We start from the raw sequence: 17,881 nt of genomic DNA on the forward strand, positions 1-17,881 counted from the left end.
GGAAGAACTTAACAACACTATGAACCAACAAAATCTAATCAACATTTATAGAATGCTCCCCATAACAGCAGCAGAAATACACACTGTTTTCAAGCGTCCACAAAACATATGCTGTGAAAGACCATATCCTGGATCATAAAACAAACATCAGCAAAATTAGAAGAATTGAAATCATGGAGAGTATTTTTTCTGACCATGGTGGAATGAAACTAGAAGTCAATAACAGAAAGATATTAGGAAAATATCCAATCACTTAGAAGCTAAATAATGCATATCTAAATAATCCATGGCCAAAGAGAAAGTCTAAATATAAATTTTTAAAATATATTAAATTGAATGACAATTAAAATACAACCTATCAAGATGTGTAGAACCAGCTAAAGCATTGTTGAGAGGGAAACTTACAGCATTATGCATAACTAGCAAATAAAAAATTCTGAAATCAACAATCTAAGCTTCTACTTTGAGAACCAAGAAAAGGAAGAGCAAAATAAACCCAAACCAAACAGAAGAAAGGAAATAATAAAGTTAAGAGTAGAAATCAAATAAAGTTGAAAACAGAAAAATGATTGAGAAAACCAATGAAACACAGAGATGGCTTTGAAGAGATCAATAACATTGACAAATTCTAGCAAGACTAACCAAAAAGAGAGAACAAGAGAACAAGACAGAAAGAGAAGACACACATGACCAAAATTGAGAATGAAACAGAGAGTAACACTAGAGACCCCGCGGACATCAATACAGTAAGGAAACTGTGAACAACTCTGCACATATAAATTTAACAACCTGGTAGAAATAGACCAGTTCCTCAAAAAACACAAACTACCAAAATTCACCCAATATGAAACAGATAATTTTAATATCCCTATAATTACTAAAGAAATTGAATTTGTAATTTTTAAATTTCCTAATAAGAGATCCCCAGGACCAGATGGTTTCAGTGTAGAATTTTACCAAATTTAAAAAATTAACACCAATTCTATACAGTGTCTTCCAGTAAAAAGAAGAGGAAGAAACAGTTCCAATATGTTTTATGAAGCTACTATTATTGTGATATCAAAACCAGACAAAGACAGTACAAACTATAGACTAACATCCATCGTGTATATACGTGTGAAAATCTTTAACAAAACATTAACAAACATGATTCAACAATGTGTAAAAAGAATTATGCATCATGACCAAGTTGGATTTATTCCGGGGATGTGTGGTTGGCTTAACATTTAAATATCAATTCATATAATCCACCATATTAATGGGCTAAAGAAAAAAAAAATCACATGATGGTATCCACCAATGTAGGAAAAGCAAATTCAACACCCATTCATGATAAAACACAGAAAAAAATAGGAATAGAGAGAAACATCCTCACCTTGATAAAGAGCATTTTTAAAAACTACATTATACCTGTACTTACTGAATACTTTCCCCTGAGATTGGGAACAAGGCAAGGATGCCAGCTCTCATCATTATATTCAACATAGTGCTGAAAGCTATAACCAGTGCAATAAGACAAGAAAAGACATACAAATTCAAAGGAAGAAATAAAACTCTCCCTGTTTGCAGATGACTTGATTGTCTACATAAAAATCCCAAGGAATCTAAAAACAAAAACCTCCTAGAAGTACTAAGTGAGTTCAGGAAAGTTATAGGATACAAGCTAAGCATACAAAAAAATGTATTTTTATACAGTAGCAATGGATATGTGGACACCAAAATTTTAAATGCAATGCCATTTACAACCACTCAAAAAAATGAAATAGGTATAAATTTTAACAAAACATCTGTAAGATTTGTATGCTGAAAATTATTAAGATGAAAGAAGTTTTAAAAGCCTAAATAAATGAAGAGACTTGCATGGATTGGAAGATGTAACATAGCAAAGATGTCTGTTCTCTGCAATTTCTATCAAAATCCCAGAAAAAAATGGTATAAATGTAGAAAAGATTCTAAAATTTATAAGGAAAAGCAAAGAATCTAAAATATGTAAAACAATTTTGAAAAAGAATGAAGATGCAAAAGTAATTAATTGTGGTTAAAAGAAAAAGAAAAGAATGAAGAATCAGTTTACCTGATTTCAAGATTTATTATGTAGAAATCATGACTGCAGTATTGACAGAGATGAGACACATAGAACAATGGACTTGAAAGATGGCCCAGAAATAAACCCACACAAATATGCCCAACCTATTTTTAACAAAGGTGCAAAAGCAATTCAATGGAGTGAAGATGATAACCTTTTCAACAAATGATGCTAGAGCAATTGGCAAAATAGGCAAAAATAGTGAAAATAATGATAACTTCAACCTAAGTCTCACAACACATATAAAAATTAACTCACAATGGACCATGGACTTCAATGTAAAATGTAAAACTATAAAACTTACAGACAAAAAGTGAGAGGCTGGGTGCAGTGGCTCATACCTGTAATCCCAACACTTTGGGAAGCCAAAGTGGGAGGATTATTTCAGCCCAATAATTCAAGACCAGCCTGGGCAACATAATGAGGCCTTGTCACTACTAAAAATAAAAATTAAAAAATCAGCTGGGCGTAGTGGTGCACACCTGTAGTCTAAGCTATTCAGGAGGCTGAGCCAGGAGGCTTGCCTGAGCCTGGGAGTTCAAGGCTGCAGTGAGCTATGATCATTCCACTGCACTCCAGCTTGGGTGGCAGAGTGAGACCCTTTCTCAAAAAGAAGAAGAAAGAAGGAGAAGGAGAAGAAGGAGAAGGTGGAGGAAGGAGAGGTATAAAGAGAGCAAGAGGGAGAAGAAGAACAACAGGAAAGAAGAAGAGCAAATCAATAAAACAGGCAAAAACTGTCATATGACAAGGGTAAAGAGACAAAAAACCTCCTGTGACAAGGATAAAAAGCTAAGTTATAGACTAGAAGAAATATTTGCAAACCACAAAATCTTTGAGGTACTGATATCTAACATATACAAAATAGTCCCAAAACTCAGCAATTTAAAAAATCCAATTTGAAAATGGACAAAAGACATCCAACACAGAGTATATATAGATGGCAAATAAGCATGTGAAAAGATGTGCAACATCATTAGTCATTAGGGAAATGCAAAATAAAACAGCAATTAGGTATTATTACACACCTATCAGAATGGCTAAAATAGAAAATAGCGACAACACCCAATGTTGTTGAAGATGCAGAGAAACTGGATCCACTTGTACATGCTGGTGGGAATGTAAATAAAATTCATTTACCAAACTGAAAAACAGTTTGACAGTTTCTTTAAAAAAAAAAAAGCAAACTGCCATACAATTCAACAATTACACTCTTGGGCATTTATTCCAAACAAATGAAAACATTTGTTCACACCAAAATACCTTACATAAATGTTTATAATACCCCAAAACTAGGAGTAACACAGATGTCCTTGTGCTGGTTGATAGTTAACCTGTAGTGCATCCATGTATGGAATACTACCCAACAATAAAAAGGAGCAAACCCTTGTTACACACAACCACCTAGAGGAATCTTCAGGGAATTCTGCTGAGTGAAAAAAGCCAGTCCCAAGAGGTTACATACTGCATCACTCCATTTATAAAACATCAATGAAAGAACAATATTAGAGACATGGAAAACAGGCTAGAGGTTGCCAGGGGTTAGGGATGAGGGGCATGACTATAACAAGGAAGACTTGTGGGGATGAAACAGTTCTACATCTTGATCATAGTGGTAGTGGTTACGCAGGACTACAGGTAACATTTCCTAGAGCTACACACACACACACACACACACACACACACACACACGCACGTACATACACATGCATGTCAAACTGCTTGTAAGCTCTGTCAGTTGTATGATGTCACATGCCTGGTTTTTGTGTCGTGCTGCAGTCGTGCAAGTTAACCTTGGGGGAGTCTGGAGGGAGGTGCATGGGATCTCTCTGTACATTTCTTTGCAATTTCCTTTGAATTAATAACTATTTAAAATAAAAAGTTACAAATAAATCAATTAAGAGAGAGAGAGAAGGAAGCTGACAGAAAGCCATCTCTGCTGCTATTTATTGAGTATTTCTAAGAGCCACCACACTTATGCATATTATGTTTTAGTTACCCCTCATAAATATCCTGATAAATAGGTATTATGATCTCTGTCCTCCAAATGGGGAAAGGAGGCTCAGGAACTTTAAGTCACCTGCCCAAGAAAACATCTCTGTCTCTCCAGGACACACACCTGTGACCACTCTTTCACACCCCCTCTGCCCACACAGACTATCTTTAAAATGGGGACAACAGTGGCATCTTATGAAGATCCAGCAAAGATAATTGATGTAAAGTGCTTAGCAGAGTAGCTGGAACATAGTAGGTACTCATGAAATACTTATCAAATGAATAGAACTGCCAGGTGCTTAATGTGTGTTAGTTAAATGGGGCAGCCCTCTCTCTGGGGCCAGTCACTCAACCTTCTCAGTCAATAGACAGGGATACCCCTGCCAGCAAGTGGACTTGCACCCCTGAGATGGACTCTGGGCCCAGAAGAGGCAAAGCCCACCAATGCTGGTCTGAATGCAGACAGCAAGGGCTAGGTTCCTGTCAAACCTGTCCCTAGCCTAGAGCCAGCACATCGGGGACAGTCCACACCACGGTTCCCTTCCCTTCCCCTGTCTGACCTGGGTCCCTGTCAGGTCACCCACCCCTAACTAATGCCGTCTTTCCCCTTTTCCAGAGCTGAACTTCGTCACACAGTCCCTAGAGCCAGCAAGACATGGGCCCCAGTTTCCAAACCTTGACACCTCTCATTTAACCAGAAGACGTAGAGGGGTGAGTAGCAGCTTTTGACAGGGCTTGGTTTGGGGGGTATCCTGGGAAGAAGGCTGTTGGGGGCGGGGCTTGCCAATGGAGGGTCAACTGAGCAGGAACACAGTGTTTGAAAGCAGCTCTCTTCTCTCTGCTGTCCTACTGGGGACATGTGTATTGTTTATGCAACATTGGGCTGGTTTGGGGAAATTCCCGGGAAGCCCTATGGCATTTGAATTGGGAGCATGATGTAGGCTGTGGAGGAGGAAGGCCCCATGACATCACATGGTGGGTGGTTGTCAGTCTAGGGTCTGTCCCAGCACTGGCACTGAAGAGCCCAGGTGGATGTGACCCTGCCTCTGCCCTGGGAGGATAGACTGGTGCCTGAATGAAAAGCCAGCCACCTCACCTGGTCCTGCTTCATTCTTCTACCCTCTGGGCTATGCCCTGGCCTGCACATGAAGCGTTGGAGGTGGGGTGGTCAGGTGGGCTTGCTGGGACATGTACTAAGAACTGACAGAGAGGATAGCACAGGCCAGTTAGGTGGCAGTAGTATGTTTATTGATAGTGAGTGCTTGGGGACTGGACTCAGTTCAGGTTCAAATACCAGTTCTGCAACTGGGACAGCCCCTCTGAGTCTCAGACCCCTCATCTGTAAAATGGTATTTTGCAGATGATTCACATGAAGTGCTTAGCAGAGTAGCTGGAACATAGTAGGTGCACATTAAATACTTATCAAATGAGTAGACCTTCTAGGTGCCTGATGCATGTTAGTTAAATAGGGCAGCCCTCTCTCTGGGGCCAAAACACCACTCAACCTTCCAGAGCCAGCACATATGGCAGTTCTGTGAGCTTTCTCTGGCTCCTTGCTGGAATCAGCCATGTCTTCCTCTGTGCTCCTGAAGCCGTTTCTTGGGGCCTCTGTTATTTGCCTTGCTTGGCCAACCTTACGTTAGGATGATATACAAATCTTGGAGTCCATGCCCCATGGACCCGGCGTGTAAGAGATCAGAGCTCTCACAGCTCATCTTTCAGCATCAGACACAACTTATGTTGCACAAGGTTGTCCTCTGAGCCAGAGCTTAGAGTCGTCATCTCACCTGACCTTCCCAGTAGGCACTGTTAGCCCTTCTCACAAATGAGGAGGCTGACACCCATAGAGAAGAAACTTTGCAGCCAGCATGCAACCCTGAGCTTCTAACTGTGCAAGCCAGCATCACTGGCTTCCCACTGCCTTTGTGCCTGCCTGTCCCAGAAGATGAGTAACCACAGACTCGACTCAGGGAGGGAGCAAACAAGCAGATGGGCCACGTGCCTCCCTGCTCCGCCCTCAGACACCACCCAGACCTCTTGCTTCGCTAAAGTTTGGTTTCTCGCCCAAGCACTTTGGGATGAACCAGATTGTTTCCAAACACATTACATAATTGCTCACATATTTATTTAATGCCATCTCTTGAATATTAAATGATCCATAATACGGAACAGAAACTTGAGCATCTAAACCCAGCAGCTTTTGACAGGCGTGGGTGGGGAAGGAGGTTGAGGAGAGCCATCCACGAGCCATCCTCGGGGGGAGGCCATGACATTGCTCCTCTCCTCCTCCTGAGATGGGTTGATGAAGCCTTCCCATGCCCATGGGTGGCAACCAGGTAGTGGAATTTTCACCATGGAGTTCAACCTGTTGTATTATATAATAATAAAGATGCATCGTCTTCTCTCTAAAGGATCCTTGAAGCCAGGACTTGACTTTCCGTTTATTTGGTTATAAGAGTTTATTGAGCATGCTTTATGTGCAGTCATTGTTATACTTATATTCATACTCTCGTGTGCCCTTATAAATGGGACAAAGGAGACTCCTGGTCTCAGTGGGACTGGGGAGGGATGAACAGGGCCCAAGGTAATGTGGTAATGTGAGCAGAGGGCCCCTGTGAATTACAATCTATGTGCAGTGGCGAAGCTATTGGGAGTTCCAGTGGTCTGATCAATATTTGAGAAACATCCCTCCAAAGCCAGGAGAGGATGGGGGGTGAGGGTCACACCAGGAAGGGCTGGGTCACAGATCTAGGTCTGGGGTGCTGGGGGGTGGGGCAGGAAAATTCAGGGAGGACAGAGGGGCCACCCAGACCCTAAGTGGTGACCTTCTAGTCTCAGAAGTGAGTCTGTCCAGGGTGATCCTAAGATTCTCCCAGGGCAGCAATGGAGGGCCTGACCCGACAGCCAGTAGGAATCACACACCAATGTCAGTTATCATCTCAGCCCCTTGTCCTCACCACCAGCTTGTGACATGTGCAGTTCTGTTATCCCCATTTCACAGAAGAGAAAAGCAAGGCCCAGAGTGGTTAAGTTTAATGCCTGGTGGCTAGGAAGTAGCATCTCACTTCACACATACAACCCATGTTGGTTGAATGAATTCATAGTAACAACAATAGCCACAAAAATCACCATAGCAATCACTTAATACAGGGCTCACTTTGTGCCAGGGCCTGTCCTACGTGCTTTAAAATGTTTAATCATTTAGTGCCCGCAATAACCCCATAAGACAGGCTTGACCACTCTTATCCCCACTGTACAAAGGAAGAAACTGAAGCACAGAGTGTTCAGTATTAATCCTACCCGAGTTGGGATTTGAACCCAGGTAGTGTGGCTCTGGAGTCCAGGTTTTCAGTAAAATGCAGTGCAAGTGGAAGAAGTAGCATCTATTGGGAACCCGGCACTGTCTGCATTTCCAAGTCTGGGGTCAAGGCCACTGGCTCACTGTGGATGGAACGTTCAGCAGCACGCCTCTCAGGGCAGCCTGGGCTGAGCCCCAGGGGAGGGAGTGTGTGCCGGCAGACCCTCAACCCTGAAGGCTGACCTGTCCTCCCTGGAGCCAGACGGGAAGGGCCTCTCAGAGCGTCCCCTCCTGCAACTGCCGAGACAGTCCAACCACAAAGCAGCTCGAGTCACCGAGTCACCGCCTCGGTAAGGGAGTCAAGGAATCTTGTCACTCTCTTTGCTGACAGGAACATCCAGAGAGGAAAACCAACTGAGGGAAGTTGTGGAGTCAGAAAACATTTATGGAAAATGTTTTACTCCAAGACTGTGCCAGAACAACTAAATCCTCCCCAGTGGAAATGCTTTTTAAGTAAAAATGACAGGCATCTTTCCTTATAAATAAGTTCAATCGGCAGAATTTCCACGTCAGCAATGTATTAGGCAGTTGTAATTAACACCAGTTTACAAAGCAACTGACTCATCCCTCCTTAAAATGTGGACAATAGTTCCCATCTGAGGGGCTGTGCTGGGGGATGGGGTCCCCATGCCTGAGAAAGTGCTTTGTAAAAGGTAGAAATTGGCACAAAGGCTTTAAAAGGACTTGAGGATTCTGAAACTGCTTATCCTTTGGGGGAGTTTGAACTTTTCCCTGCAATCCTGTTCTCTTCAAGAGAACCAAGAAAAAAAACATGAGCCCCCTCTGTGGCCAGACTGCCCCAGTCTAAAATTCAGGGGAGGGAACAAACAGGTTGCATCATCACATGCCCCAAACCAGGAAGCCGTCGCATAAGGCTTCATGTAGGGAGGATGCATGGTGCGGTGGGACACTCCGGCCACAGGTGGTCCCCCTCTGCCAGATGCAGGTTCCGGCTGTGCAATCCTGGACACGTTACTTAAATGCATCCCACCTCAGTTTTATATTCTTTAAAATGGGAGCCCTCCCTTTTGAGGATGTTGGAAGGATTCAATGGAAGAGAAAATAGGATGTTCCCAGCTTAGGGCCTGGAATATTGATGGCTGCTCAGTGGGATTTGTTCTCCTGGTAATCCTCAGTGGGAACAATTGCCCCAAATAGTGAGGACTCCAGGCGCCTTTCTGCTGGGACCACGTCTGTCTCTCTCATCCACCTGAGGATTGGGCAAAGAGAGTCTGTCATCTGTGTTCATTTGTTAGGGCTGCTGTGACACATGACCACAAACAGAAATGTGTTGTCTCCCATTCTGGAGACTAGACGTCCAAGATCCAGGTGTCAGAGGGCTTGGTTCCTTCCAAGGATGCTGAGGGTGACTCTGTCCCAGCCTCTCCTGGCTTCCCGTGGTTCACCAGCCATCTTCAGTGCTCCTTGGAATGGAGAAGTAGCACTCTAGTCCCCTGCCTTCACGTCGTCTTCCCCCAGTAAGTGCCTCTGTGTCCAAAGTTCTCCTTTGCATAAGGACACCAAGTCATTCCAGGTGAGGGCCCATTCTAATGGCCTCAGTTTAACTTGATCACCTCTGTAAGCACCCTGTGTCCAAGCGAGGTCACATTCAGAGGCATGAAGGGTTAGGACGTCAACCTATCTTTTTGGGAGGACTTAGTTCAACCCATAGCCCCATCGTAATGATTTGAAGCTGATTCTGGATAGACCACCAGTTCTTTCGTGACATTTGGGTTCCCAAATAGACTCAAAGAATACTTTACATCATTTTCTAAAAGGCTGACGTCCTTCCAAAAATGACTGATGTCTTAGCTTCCAGGAGATGCCCATTGGCCTTAAACTCCCAACTGGAACTGTGGGGTCATTATGTTACATAAAGAACTTGTGAGTTTGAAGCCGAGCTCTTTCTCAGCACAACTGTGTGCTAGACTCCAGAAACATAGGAAGCTAGGGACTTAGCTTTCAAGGTGGTTACAGGCAGGGAGGCCACAAAACAGGTAAGTGTGCAACTGGCTGTTTCTGGATAGGGCAGTGCCAGGAAGATCGTTCCCAGCAATGGTATTCAAAGGGTGAGAGAAACAGGTCACCTCCTGTCTTTGTTTCCCTAGAGAGGTAATGCCCTTCCTGGGTGCTGTGAGAACCTCCAGGGAGGCCCTACTCCCTCTCATCAGTCACTTGACTTTCATTCTGAGATGACACTCACTCCTGAGTCTACCCCGGGGAAGGTAGGAAGTGGCACAGAAACCCAAGCCCATCACCTCCTCTTGGCTGGGATGCCCAGAGAGGTGGGGGTTCAGTGCTGGACCCCCTTTATTACCAGCTCTCCATTTTTTTCTTCCCCAGTCATCTCATATATCTGGGAAAGTTAACTAAGCTCCCCCATCCCAAATTTGAGCAGTTCTCACATTGCTTGAACTGAGAGCCTACAATCCGTATTCCCACCCAGCACCAAGCAAAGCTTCACAAACTGGTCCCCGTGCCCCAGACTAGGCACGAGAATGCCTGGGTGCTGGGTTTCAATCCTGGTGCTGCCAGTCTCAGCCTGAGCTTTGTGATCCTAGGTGAATCTTTCCACTTTCCAGCCTCAGTTTCTCCATGCACAAAGTAGGGTGGTTCCTATTTTACAAATGAGGGACGTCTACACAGCAGCATGTGTGGGGCTTGGCACCCAGTAAGCATTCTTCCTCTTCTCTCTCTGGGCTTCAGTTTCCACCCCTGCAAACCAGAGTTGGACCAGGTGGGTTCTAGCCAGTTCGGCCTGGCTCTTGGGAGGAGCCTGCAGGGAGCCTGGTGTCTGGCTGCATCACCCATGCCCACCCAATGCTGTGGTGGGGCTGCTCTGCCTGGAGCTCACATGTGACCTGGGCCTCCTGCTCCCATCTCTGTTCGCCTCATGCCTCCTCCAGCTGCCCGTGGTGAGGTGCTGAGAGGCTCCGACCTAGCAACCAGCCAGCCAGAGGCCTGAGCATGTGCCTCGCTGGGTACCATAAATCCTCATCTGTTCTCTCCCTGCTCCTCATCCTGCCCATCTTGTGGGCTCTGAGACCCATCAAGATTGCTGAGCTGGGAGCTGCAGCTGCCATCAGATGCTTCCCACCTCAGCTCCAGATACCCAAGCTCCAGCTAGCATTTTAGAAACGGTAGCGTCTTAGCAGGGACTCCTCACTCACCCCCAGGCACCTAGCATGGGCTGTGTCTTCTAGTTGGCACTCAGTCAGCACTTGTCCGACTGAATGTTTTGCTGGATCAGCTCCCCCAGACTAAAGTCCAGAGGGCGGAATGTCTTACAAAAGGCAGTGGGGGGAGGTAAATGTCCAAGGGACATTTACATTTTCAAAGAGGAAATGCAGTAGAATGACTGTGTAACCAAAGCAACTCATGCCCACACCTATGGGCAAGAAAGCCGGGGACGGGCTGCACTCGGCTGTGCCCTCCTCCGCAGTTCTTGTCCAGGGTGAGATCTGGCCTCGAGCCTGGAGCTGATGCTGTTGGTGCTTTTTCCCTTCCATTGGGGATTCTGCACCAACGTGAGGCTAAAACAAGAAAACACACAGGAAGTGGGGTGGGGACATGGTATAGTGGAGTATGAAGTTTAAGTTCAAATCTTGCCTTGCTGGGTGACCTTGGGCAAGTGACCACCCCTCTCTGGTCCTCACTGGTTCATCTGCAAACAAATGATCAACTGTATCACAGGTTGTTGCAGGGACTGAAGGCACTCCTGTATTCCATGTGCTCACCGCGGCCTATTCCCACCTTCTCATCCCCAGCCTCACCAGCTCTCTGTGTGTCAGGCCTTGCCCCTTTGCTGGGCCCCTGGCATCATGGGGACAGCTGGTCCAGGTGCCCAACCCCATATGCCAAGAGCAGAATCCGCTGGGCTTGACTCTATACACCATGGGCCTGGGCCTTCCCTGCCACTTGCTGTCTTCAGTGGGGTACTGGCAGCTGCAGTGGGTGGAGCACTGGGCTGACTTGGAGAGACCCGGCAGTGTCAGCCACTCACTGTGGGGCCCGCTCTCTGCCTCAGTTCACGTATCTGTAACCTGGGCACAGTCCCCCCTGCCTCAGGAGCTGCCATGGGGGCCAATGAGGTCACCGATGCACAAGGGCCTGAGAAGTAAGCACAAGGCTGTCTGTTGCTTCTGAATTGAAAGAAGCCAAAGGCTCCTGGGCTCCCAGGCCTTGCTGAGCTCCCTCAGGCCCCACTCTTAGCCTTGGCCTGCCTGGGGTTGAGGGCTCTCCTCCTCAGGGTCAGTGGGAAAACTAAGAAGGAGTCGCCTTCCCTGTGCTAGCCTGGGGATAATGAAACTTGTAGGATCTTATTGTTAGAAGGAACCGAAGAGCTCAACAGTCCCACCCCGTGCTAGGTCTCCCAGTATCCCTAGCTGGTAACTTTTTCTTTCTGGTTAACTCCAGGAACAGGGGCCTTACTGCCTGATCTGTGGCAAAGAGCAGGAATGGCACAGAATCCATGCACCTCGTGCCTAGGTGTTTTCCACATAAATACCACAGCGTGCCTCACTCAGGGCGTGCGACTGTGGCTCTAGACACACTTCTAACATGAATCAGCTGACTCCTGGGCTAGCGAATGGAAGACCCTGCTCAGGTTTCACCTTCTCTCTTCCCTGGAAACATCCTCAGTGTAACTTCTACCCCCACCCCGTAAAGATCCATCACCCCACCCTCTGCGTCCTGCAGCTCTGAGCAACGCCTCTACTGTCGAATGCATCGTTGTATGCTTTGTTTACTTCCACTAGACCATAAACTACTCATGAGAAGTGGGGTGGCGGAAGGAACTTGGGCTTTGGAGTCAAACAGGTCTGGCTTTGAATCAGTGCCCACATCGTCCCGGCTGTCTATGACCAGAGGAAGTGATCGAATCCCTCTGAGCTCACAGGTCAACATCTGTGTCTTCACCATCCTTTCTCCCTCCCTGAGCACAGTCTAAGTCTGGCTTGTCTCTGTGTCCCTCGTCCCCGACACACAGTAGGTCCATGGCACTTGTTGGGTAAAGGAAGTGCAAGGAGGCCAGCAGGCGGATTGAATTATGAGGCGGCAGGGGAGGAAGTTTACCATTAGAAGCAAACGCACTGCATTCGTGGAGTTTACAGAGTTGAAGTCGAGAGCAGAGACAAAACGGTCGTGAAAATACGATGCATGAGCTTAAAACATTCTGCAGTCTGAGGTACCTAGTGAAGGGGCAACGTGTCCCACGCTCTGAGAACCTCATGGCGCCACCCAGAGATCAACTCACAGGAATTGCCAGCGCTTGGAGTCCCTGGACTTTCCTTGTTCGCCAACAAAGTGTTCAGATAGTACCTGACTTAAACTCTGTCTTTTAAGGCTTTTTAAAATTATTTTGTTTAAATCAAGGCCCTGTTCTGTCACCCAGGTTGGAGTGCAGTGGCGTGATCATGGCTCACTGCAGCCTCAAACTCCTGGCTTCAAGCAATCCTTGCACCTCAGCCTCCCAAGTAGCTGAGATTATAGATGCAAGCCACTGCACCTGCTTACACCATATTTTTAAAAGCAAAAGGCTGGGAAGCAGAGGAGGTCGCTAGATTGACTAAATGATATGTTTGCAGCATAGATGTTCTGCTGTTTGTCAAACAGGAGTTGCTGTGATTAGCAAAATATCAATTCACAAAAAAATGAAAACATATACTCAGGGGTGAGTTCCCTACACCTGAAATATTTAAAATAAAACAGATGTTGGCACACGAAGGGGGAAGATTACAGTAGCTGGGAAACTTGTTCACATGGAAAGTGCTCCTTCTCCAAGGATGCTGGAGGAAGGACGGTTGCTCAGCAGGAAATGATAAATGTTTTCTTCCTGTTCTCTATGAAGAGAAAGTGATCAGGCACATTATCGGGCACAAGCAAGGAGTGTCACGGGGCCCAGAGGCAAGGTGGGTGAGGGACTCTGTTACTCTTTTTTCCCCTTAGTCCAGAGAGGCTTCCTGGAGGAAGCAAGAGTCCGGGCAGTTTGGCCCAGGCTCTCCTGTCCTGGCCTCTCCCCACGTGACCTGTTTCAGTGGAAGCCTCCTTGGGTTGGGCCAGATGCACGCATTGTGGCCATGCTTTCCCCATGTTCCCAGGGCCACTCCATGCCAGCCAGTTATACAGAGAATCCTCAGAACAATAGAACTTCCAGGTAGCCAGGGCTAAAGCCAGGGTGCAGCTGATATGATCAGGAGCCTCGTGCTCATGAGAACAGAGGCCCAGGAAGAAGCCAGGGCCCCAGAGCAATGCCTGCCACCCACGTTGCTTTTGACAGAGCCCACTGTTTTGCCAATCACCACACTGTGGAGGCCAGCCCACAGACCCTGGTGACCAGCCCCGCTCCCCAGCCCCTCCCCACCCCGCGTCCCTCCTCACCGATCCTCAGGCCAGAAAGGGAGGCAGCCCTGCTGGCAGCCAGGCCTGGGTGCCGTGGCTGCCTTGCAGGGTGTGGCCGTACGTCGCAGACCTCTGCAGTGGCTGTAGGTGTCGGAGCCAAGCAGTCAGAGAGGGTACTTGTGTCCATGGCCTGGGATCCAGCAGGGACACCGGGGGATTCACCACCATCTCTGGCCAGGTATTGGAGGCTGGGTTCGTGGGACACTGCCCACAGCCCTGGACTCGTTGGTCTCCCCAAGAGCCTGGGTCTCTAGTCCAGGGCGGGGCAGTGGTGGGGAGGTAGGAGGCTACTGAGGTGGAAAGAGTGTAAAGAGACGGACCTATGAGGCTTTGAGTCCTTGGCTGGAAGGGAGAGTGGAGGGCAAGGCTGGGCCCAGGCAAGCTCTTTAGGTGTTAATGAGGAGCCCCAGGGGGCCATCTCTGGCCTCTAGGCGTGCTCCCTCCAGAGGGCGTCGAAAGTAGCAAGAGCGTGGAGTCTGGAGCCAGACAACCCGGGTTCAAATCCTGACACCCAGGTGTCCATTTGGATATTTATCTCCATCTCTCTGTGCCTCGGTTTCCTATCCTGTAAAATGGGGGTGGTGGCGACAGTTCCTATTTCCTAAGGCTGTGTAAGGATCAAACAAGATAAGAGACGGAGCCCTTCAGCACAGGCGAGTGCCCGGGAGGTGTTAGTTCTGAGCTGCCACCTTTCCCTCCCTGAACATGGGAGCCGCCCTCAGGCAGCAAGGTTGGTGCTGGAAGGAAAGCTAAGAGACCCTTGAGGCTACCTGCCCTTCTCTGAGGTGCAAATACAGAGGAGATGACCTAGGTCATGGTGTCAGATTTTGAGTCAGACAGACTGGAGTTTGAATCCTGTGTCTGCAAATGGTGTATCTGGGAAGGCTTCCACACGCCCTCGACCCCTTGACCCCATTTAAAAAATACGTGAAATGGGACTAATAATAGGACCTAGCTTGTGGGGTGTGTAAATGATGAAATTGCGCTGTACACATAAAGGGCTTATCTCGTGTCTTATACTTAAGTTGGGAGAATTGGGATCTACTGTCACCAGCACCACCATCATCATCGCTATCATCATGATTGTTACTATTATTATTATTAGGAAATAGAGACTCAGAGAGGGGAAGGGACTTGCCAGCAGTCACACAGCAAGTTAGAGGGCAAGGCAGGACCAGCCTTGGCCTCCTACCCCTCAGTCCCTGTTCTTTCCACTCCCCTCACCCCCTCATTGGCCCTCTGCACATTCATCACAGACAGCTGTCTGTCCTGTGTAGAGCTTGACTTCATCCTTACAAGAGGGTCACCCTCTAGCATCTGGGAACCTGTATCCTGCTGACCTCACTGGTTCTGGGCATGGGTCTAGGGGTACCACACAGGGGAATCTGGCATCCCCCCAAGATGCCGAGCCAGCAGACAGCCCTAGCTAGAGGTTACCTTGTCACCATGATCCACAGCACCCCTCTAAAATCCCTCCCAATCCCTGTGTCCAGGGATCATTGGCCAGGGAAAGTCCCTTGAGGGGCAGAAAACAGCTTTGGAGGAAGCTGTCTGGAAACTCCTCAAGCTCCTCACACCCCCCAGGGACTCCTGAAGATGGGGGAATGATTGGAACCCCAACTTCCACCAAAGCTTCCCTGGGCTTTGAGGACAGTCTGGGGGTCACCTTCAAGCGTCTTTTCCTTCTGTTAGCTGTCACACACGGTCTTTGCAGGCTTTCTGTCTCTCCCACCTCTTGACCCTCCCAGGCAGAGATGAACAGAGAGAAAAGAAGAGGCAGGGGAGAGAGGGGGAGAGGATGGAGCTTGCTGTAAGGAGAAGGAAGGCTCACCTGTTTTAATAATACAGATATTGCACCCACAATAATAATCATCATTCCTATCTATTCAACACTCACTATGACCAGGCACTGTGTTACGAACTTGATACATATTGTCACAGTTCATCTTCACTGTAGCCTTATCAAGTAGAAAATATGATTATACCCACTTTGAAGATAAGTAAACTACCATGTAATTAATACAGTTTCAAAGCAGATGATACAAAACAATGACAGAGTCTGAGTGAAATAGAACAGGGAGTGCTGGGGACTATGGCAAATTGGAGAATCTTTTTTTGAGGCATGATACACACAGCAGATGAAGCACACTAATTTTAAATGTACCACTTTTTACATGTGTTTACACCGATGTAACCACCACCAAGATTAAAATATTTCTAGTAGCCCAAAATATTCCTTCTGAAGTATTGGAATTGATTGTTTCCAAATAATATTCTGCAAAACTGTCCCAGCTGAGAGCAACCTAAGGAGATATGATGACTAAATACAACGCAGCTACCTAGATGGGATCCTGGAAGAAGAAAGGGATGTTGGGTAAACAGAGGAAATGTGAATAAAGTATGGGTGTGAGTTAATATCAACATATCAGTATTGATTCATTAATTATGAGAAATGTACCATTCTAATATAAGATGTGACTAATAGGGGAAACTGAATGCAGGGCAGACAAGAACTCTTCTACTGTCTTTATGGATTTTTTGTAAATCTAAAACTACTCTAAAACAAAAAGGTTATTTCAATATATTTTACAGATAAGGAAACCGAGGCCCAGAACACCGAAACCCCTTACTCAGGGCCCCACAGAAGCAGTGGGCTAGCCACAACCAAAAGGCTGGCCGGCCCTCTAGCTGCCAAGGGTGGAGTTAGAGGATGAGGGTGTCAGGGGTGCTGGGGTCTCCTTCAATCCATAAGTGCCTTGCAGTGGATTCACCTCTGCAGGAAGCTGGCCACCCAGCCTCCCCTCTGCTGCCTCCTCCTGAACTCTCCAGGGCTGTCCATTAAAAACCAGTTCTCCCAATGGCCTTGGCCACAGAGGGAGTGTGTTCATGGGCAGCTCCTGTCCTGAGAGCCGGATGTCACCTTCCCACCCCTGCCAGTCTCGATGCAGGTGTCTCTGAGCCTCTCATGCCCAGCACAGGGGTGGCATGAGCACAGGGTGTTGGCTGAGTGTTGGATGGATGGTTAAGTGAAAAAATGAAGGAGGGAAGAAATGAATGGCAAGCTGGGTGGTTGAGGGGATTCCAAGGTGTTAGAGAGTGCCAAGACCATGAACTCTGCAGCCAGATGGCCAGGGTCAAACCCCTGGCTCTCCCACCTCTAGCCAGGAGAGGTTATGTAACCTCTCTGTGTCTCAATGTCCTTGCCCCAACGTGGGGAAAATAGTATACCTGTCCTTAGAGGGCTGATCATATTAAGGGAGTTGGTAGACATATGAGGGAGGGAAGTAATAGAGGAGTGAAGGAGATCTAGGGAGATGATGAATTAGTTGTCCTATTGAGAGATGGAAACTTGGACAAAGCCGTAAGACGTGGCCATTCTCCCAGAAAAGAGGGTAAGGAGGAGCATTGCGCAATGGTTAGAACACAGATTTGGAGGCAGAGCTGCCAGGGTTCAAATCCCAATGGCACCACTTACCAGTCGTGTGACTTTGGCCAAATGAGCTAACCTCTCTGTGCCTTGGCATCCTCATCTACAAAATGGGTATGATAACAGTGACACTCACCTCAGGAGGTGGCTATGAGAACTAAGGAGTTGGCTGGTATGGGTATAGTGTTTAGAATTGTACCTAATATGTTTACTATAACCCTGGCATATCATCAGTATATTTGAAATAAATAGGAAAGGTTTTGTGCCAGGAGCCCACACCCTCCCTTGAAGGGGCTCCCACGTTCAGGAGAGATGCAGGTCCAGGCATCGCAAACTCATTTACCTCCTGAGTCCAGGGGAGAAAGTGCCCCTAACGAAGTCAGGTGGAGAGAGGATGACCTAGTGACCGCATGTCCATCTCTGTGGCCTCACCCGCCTCTGGCCCACTCCGGATGGGCATTGCTCATGATATTTTAAGACAAAATAGAAATCTGGATTCTTATGTACAATCCCCCAATTTTTAAACATTGGCATTTAATTCAATTTTATTTTAAGCTCTGAGCAAAACAAACAAACGTATTTTCAGTGGGCTGCTCTCACAAGTAGCTGGTTTGTAGCT

At 47.0% G+C, this 17,881-nt stretch overlaps 1 protein-coding gene across 2 annotated transcripts in view; it reads left to right on the top strand.

The window, feature by feature from the left end:
* Positions 1–17,881, top strand: part of ATP2B2 (ATPase plasma membrane Ca2+ transporting 2) — a 302,671-nt gene that overhangs the window by 81,702 nt on the left and 203,088 nt on the right. For both annotated transcript variants that reach the window (XM_017501478.2, XM_017501485.2), the window contains exon 2: positions 4,695–4,789. The gene's annotated coding sequence lies outside the window, so the exon portion shown is untranslated. The remainder of the gene's footprint in view (positions 1–4,694; positions 4,790–17,881) is intronic.

The sequence above is a fragment of the Cebus imitator genome, unplaced genomic scaffold, assembly GCF_001604975.1.
Source record: "Cebus imitator isolate Cc_AM_T3 unplaced genomic scaffold, Cebus_imitator-1.0 Scaffold281, whole genome shotgun sequence".
Lineage (NCBI taxonomy): Eukaryota > Metazoa > Chordata > Mammalia > Primates > Cebidae > Cebus > Cebus imitator.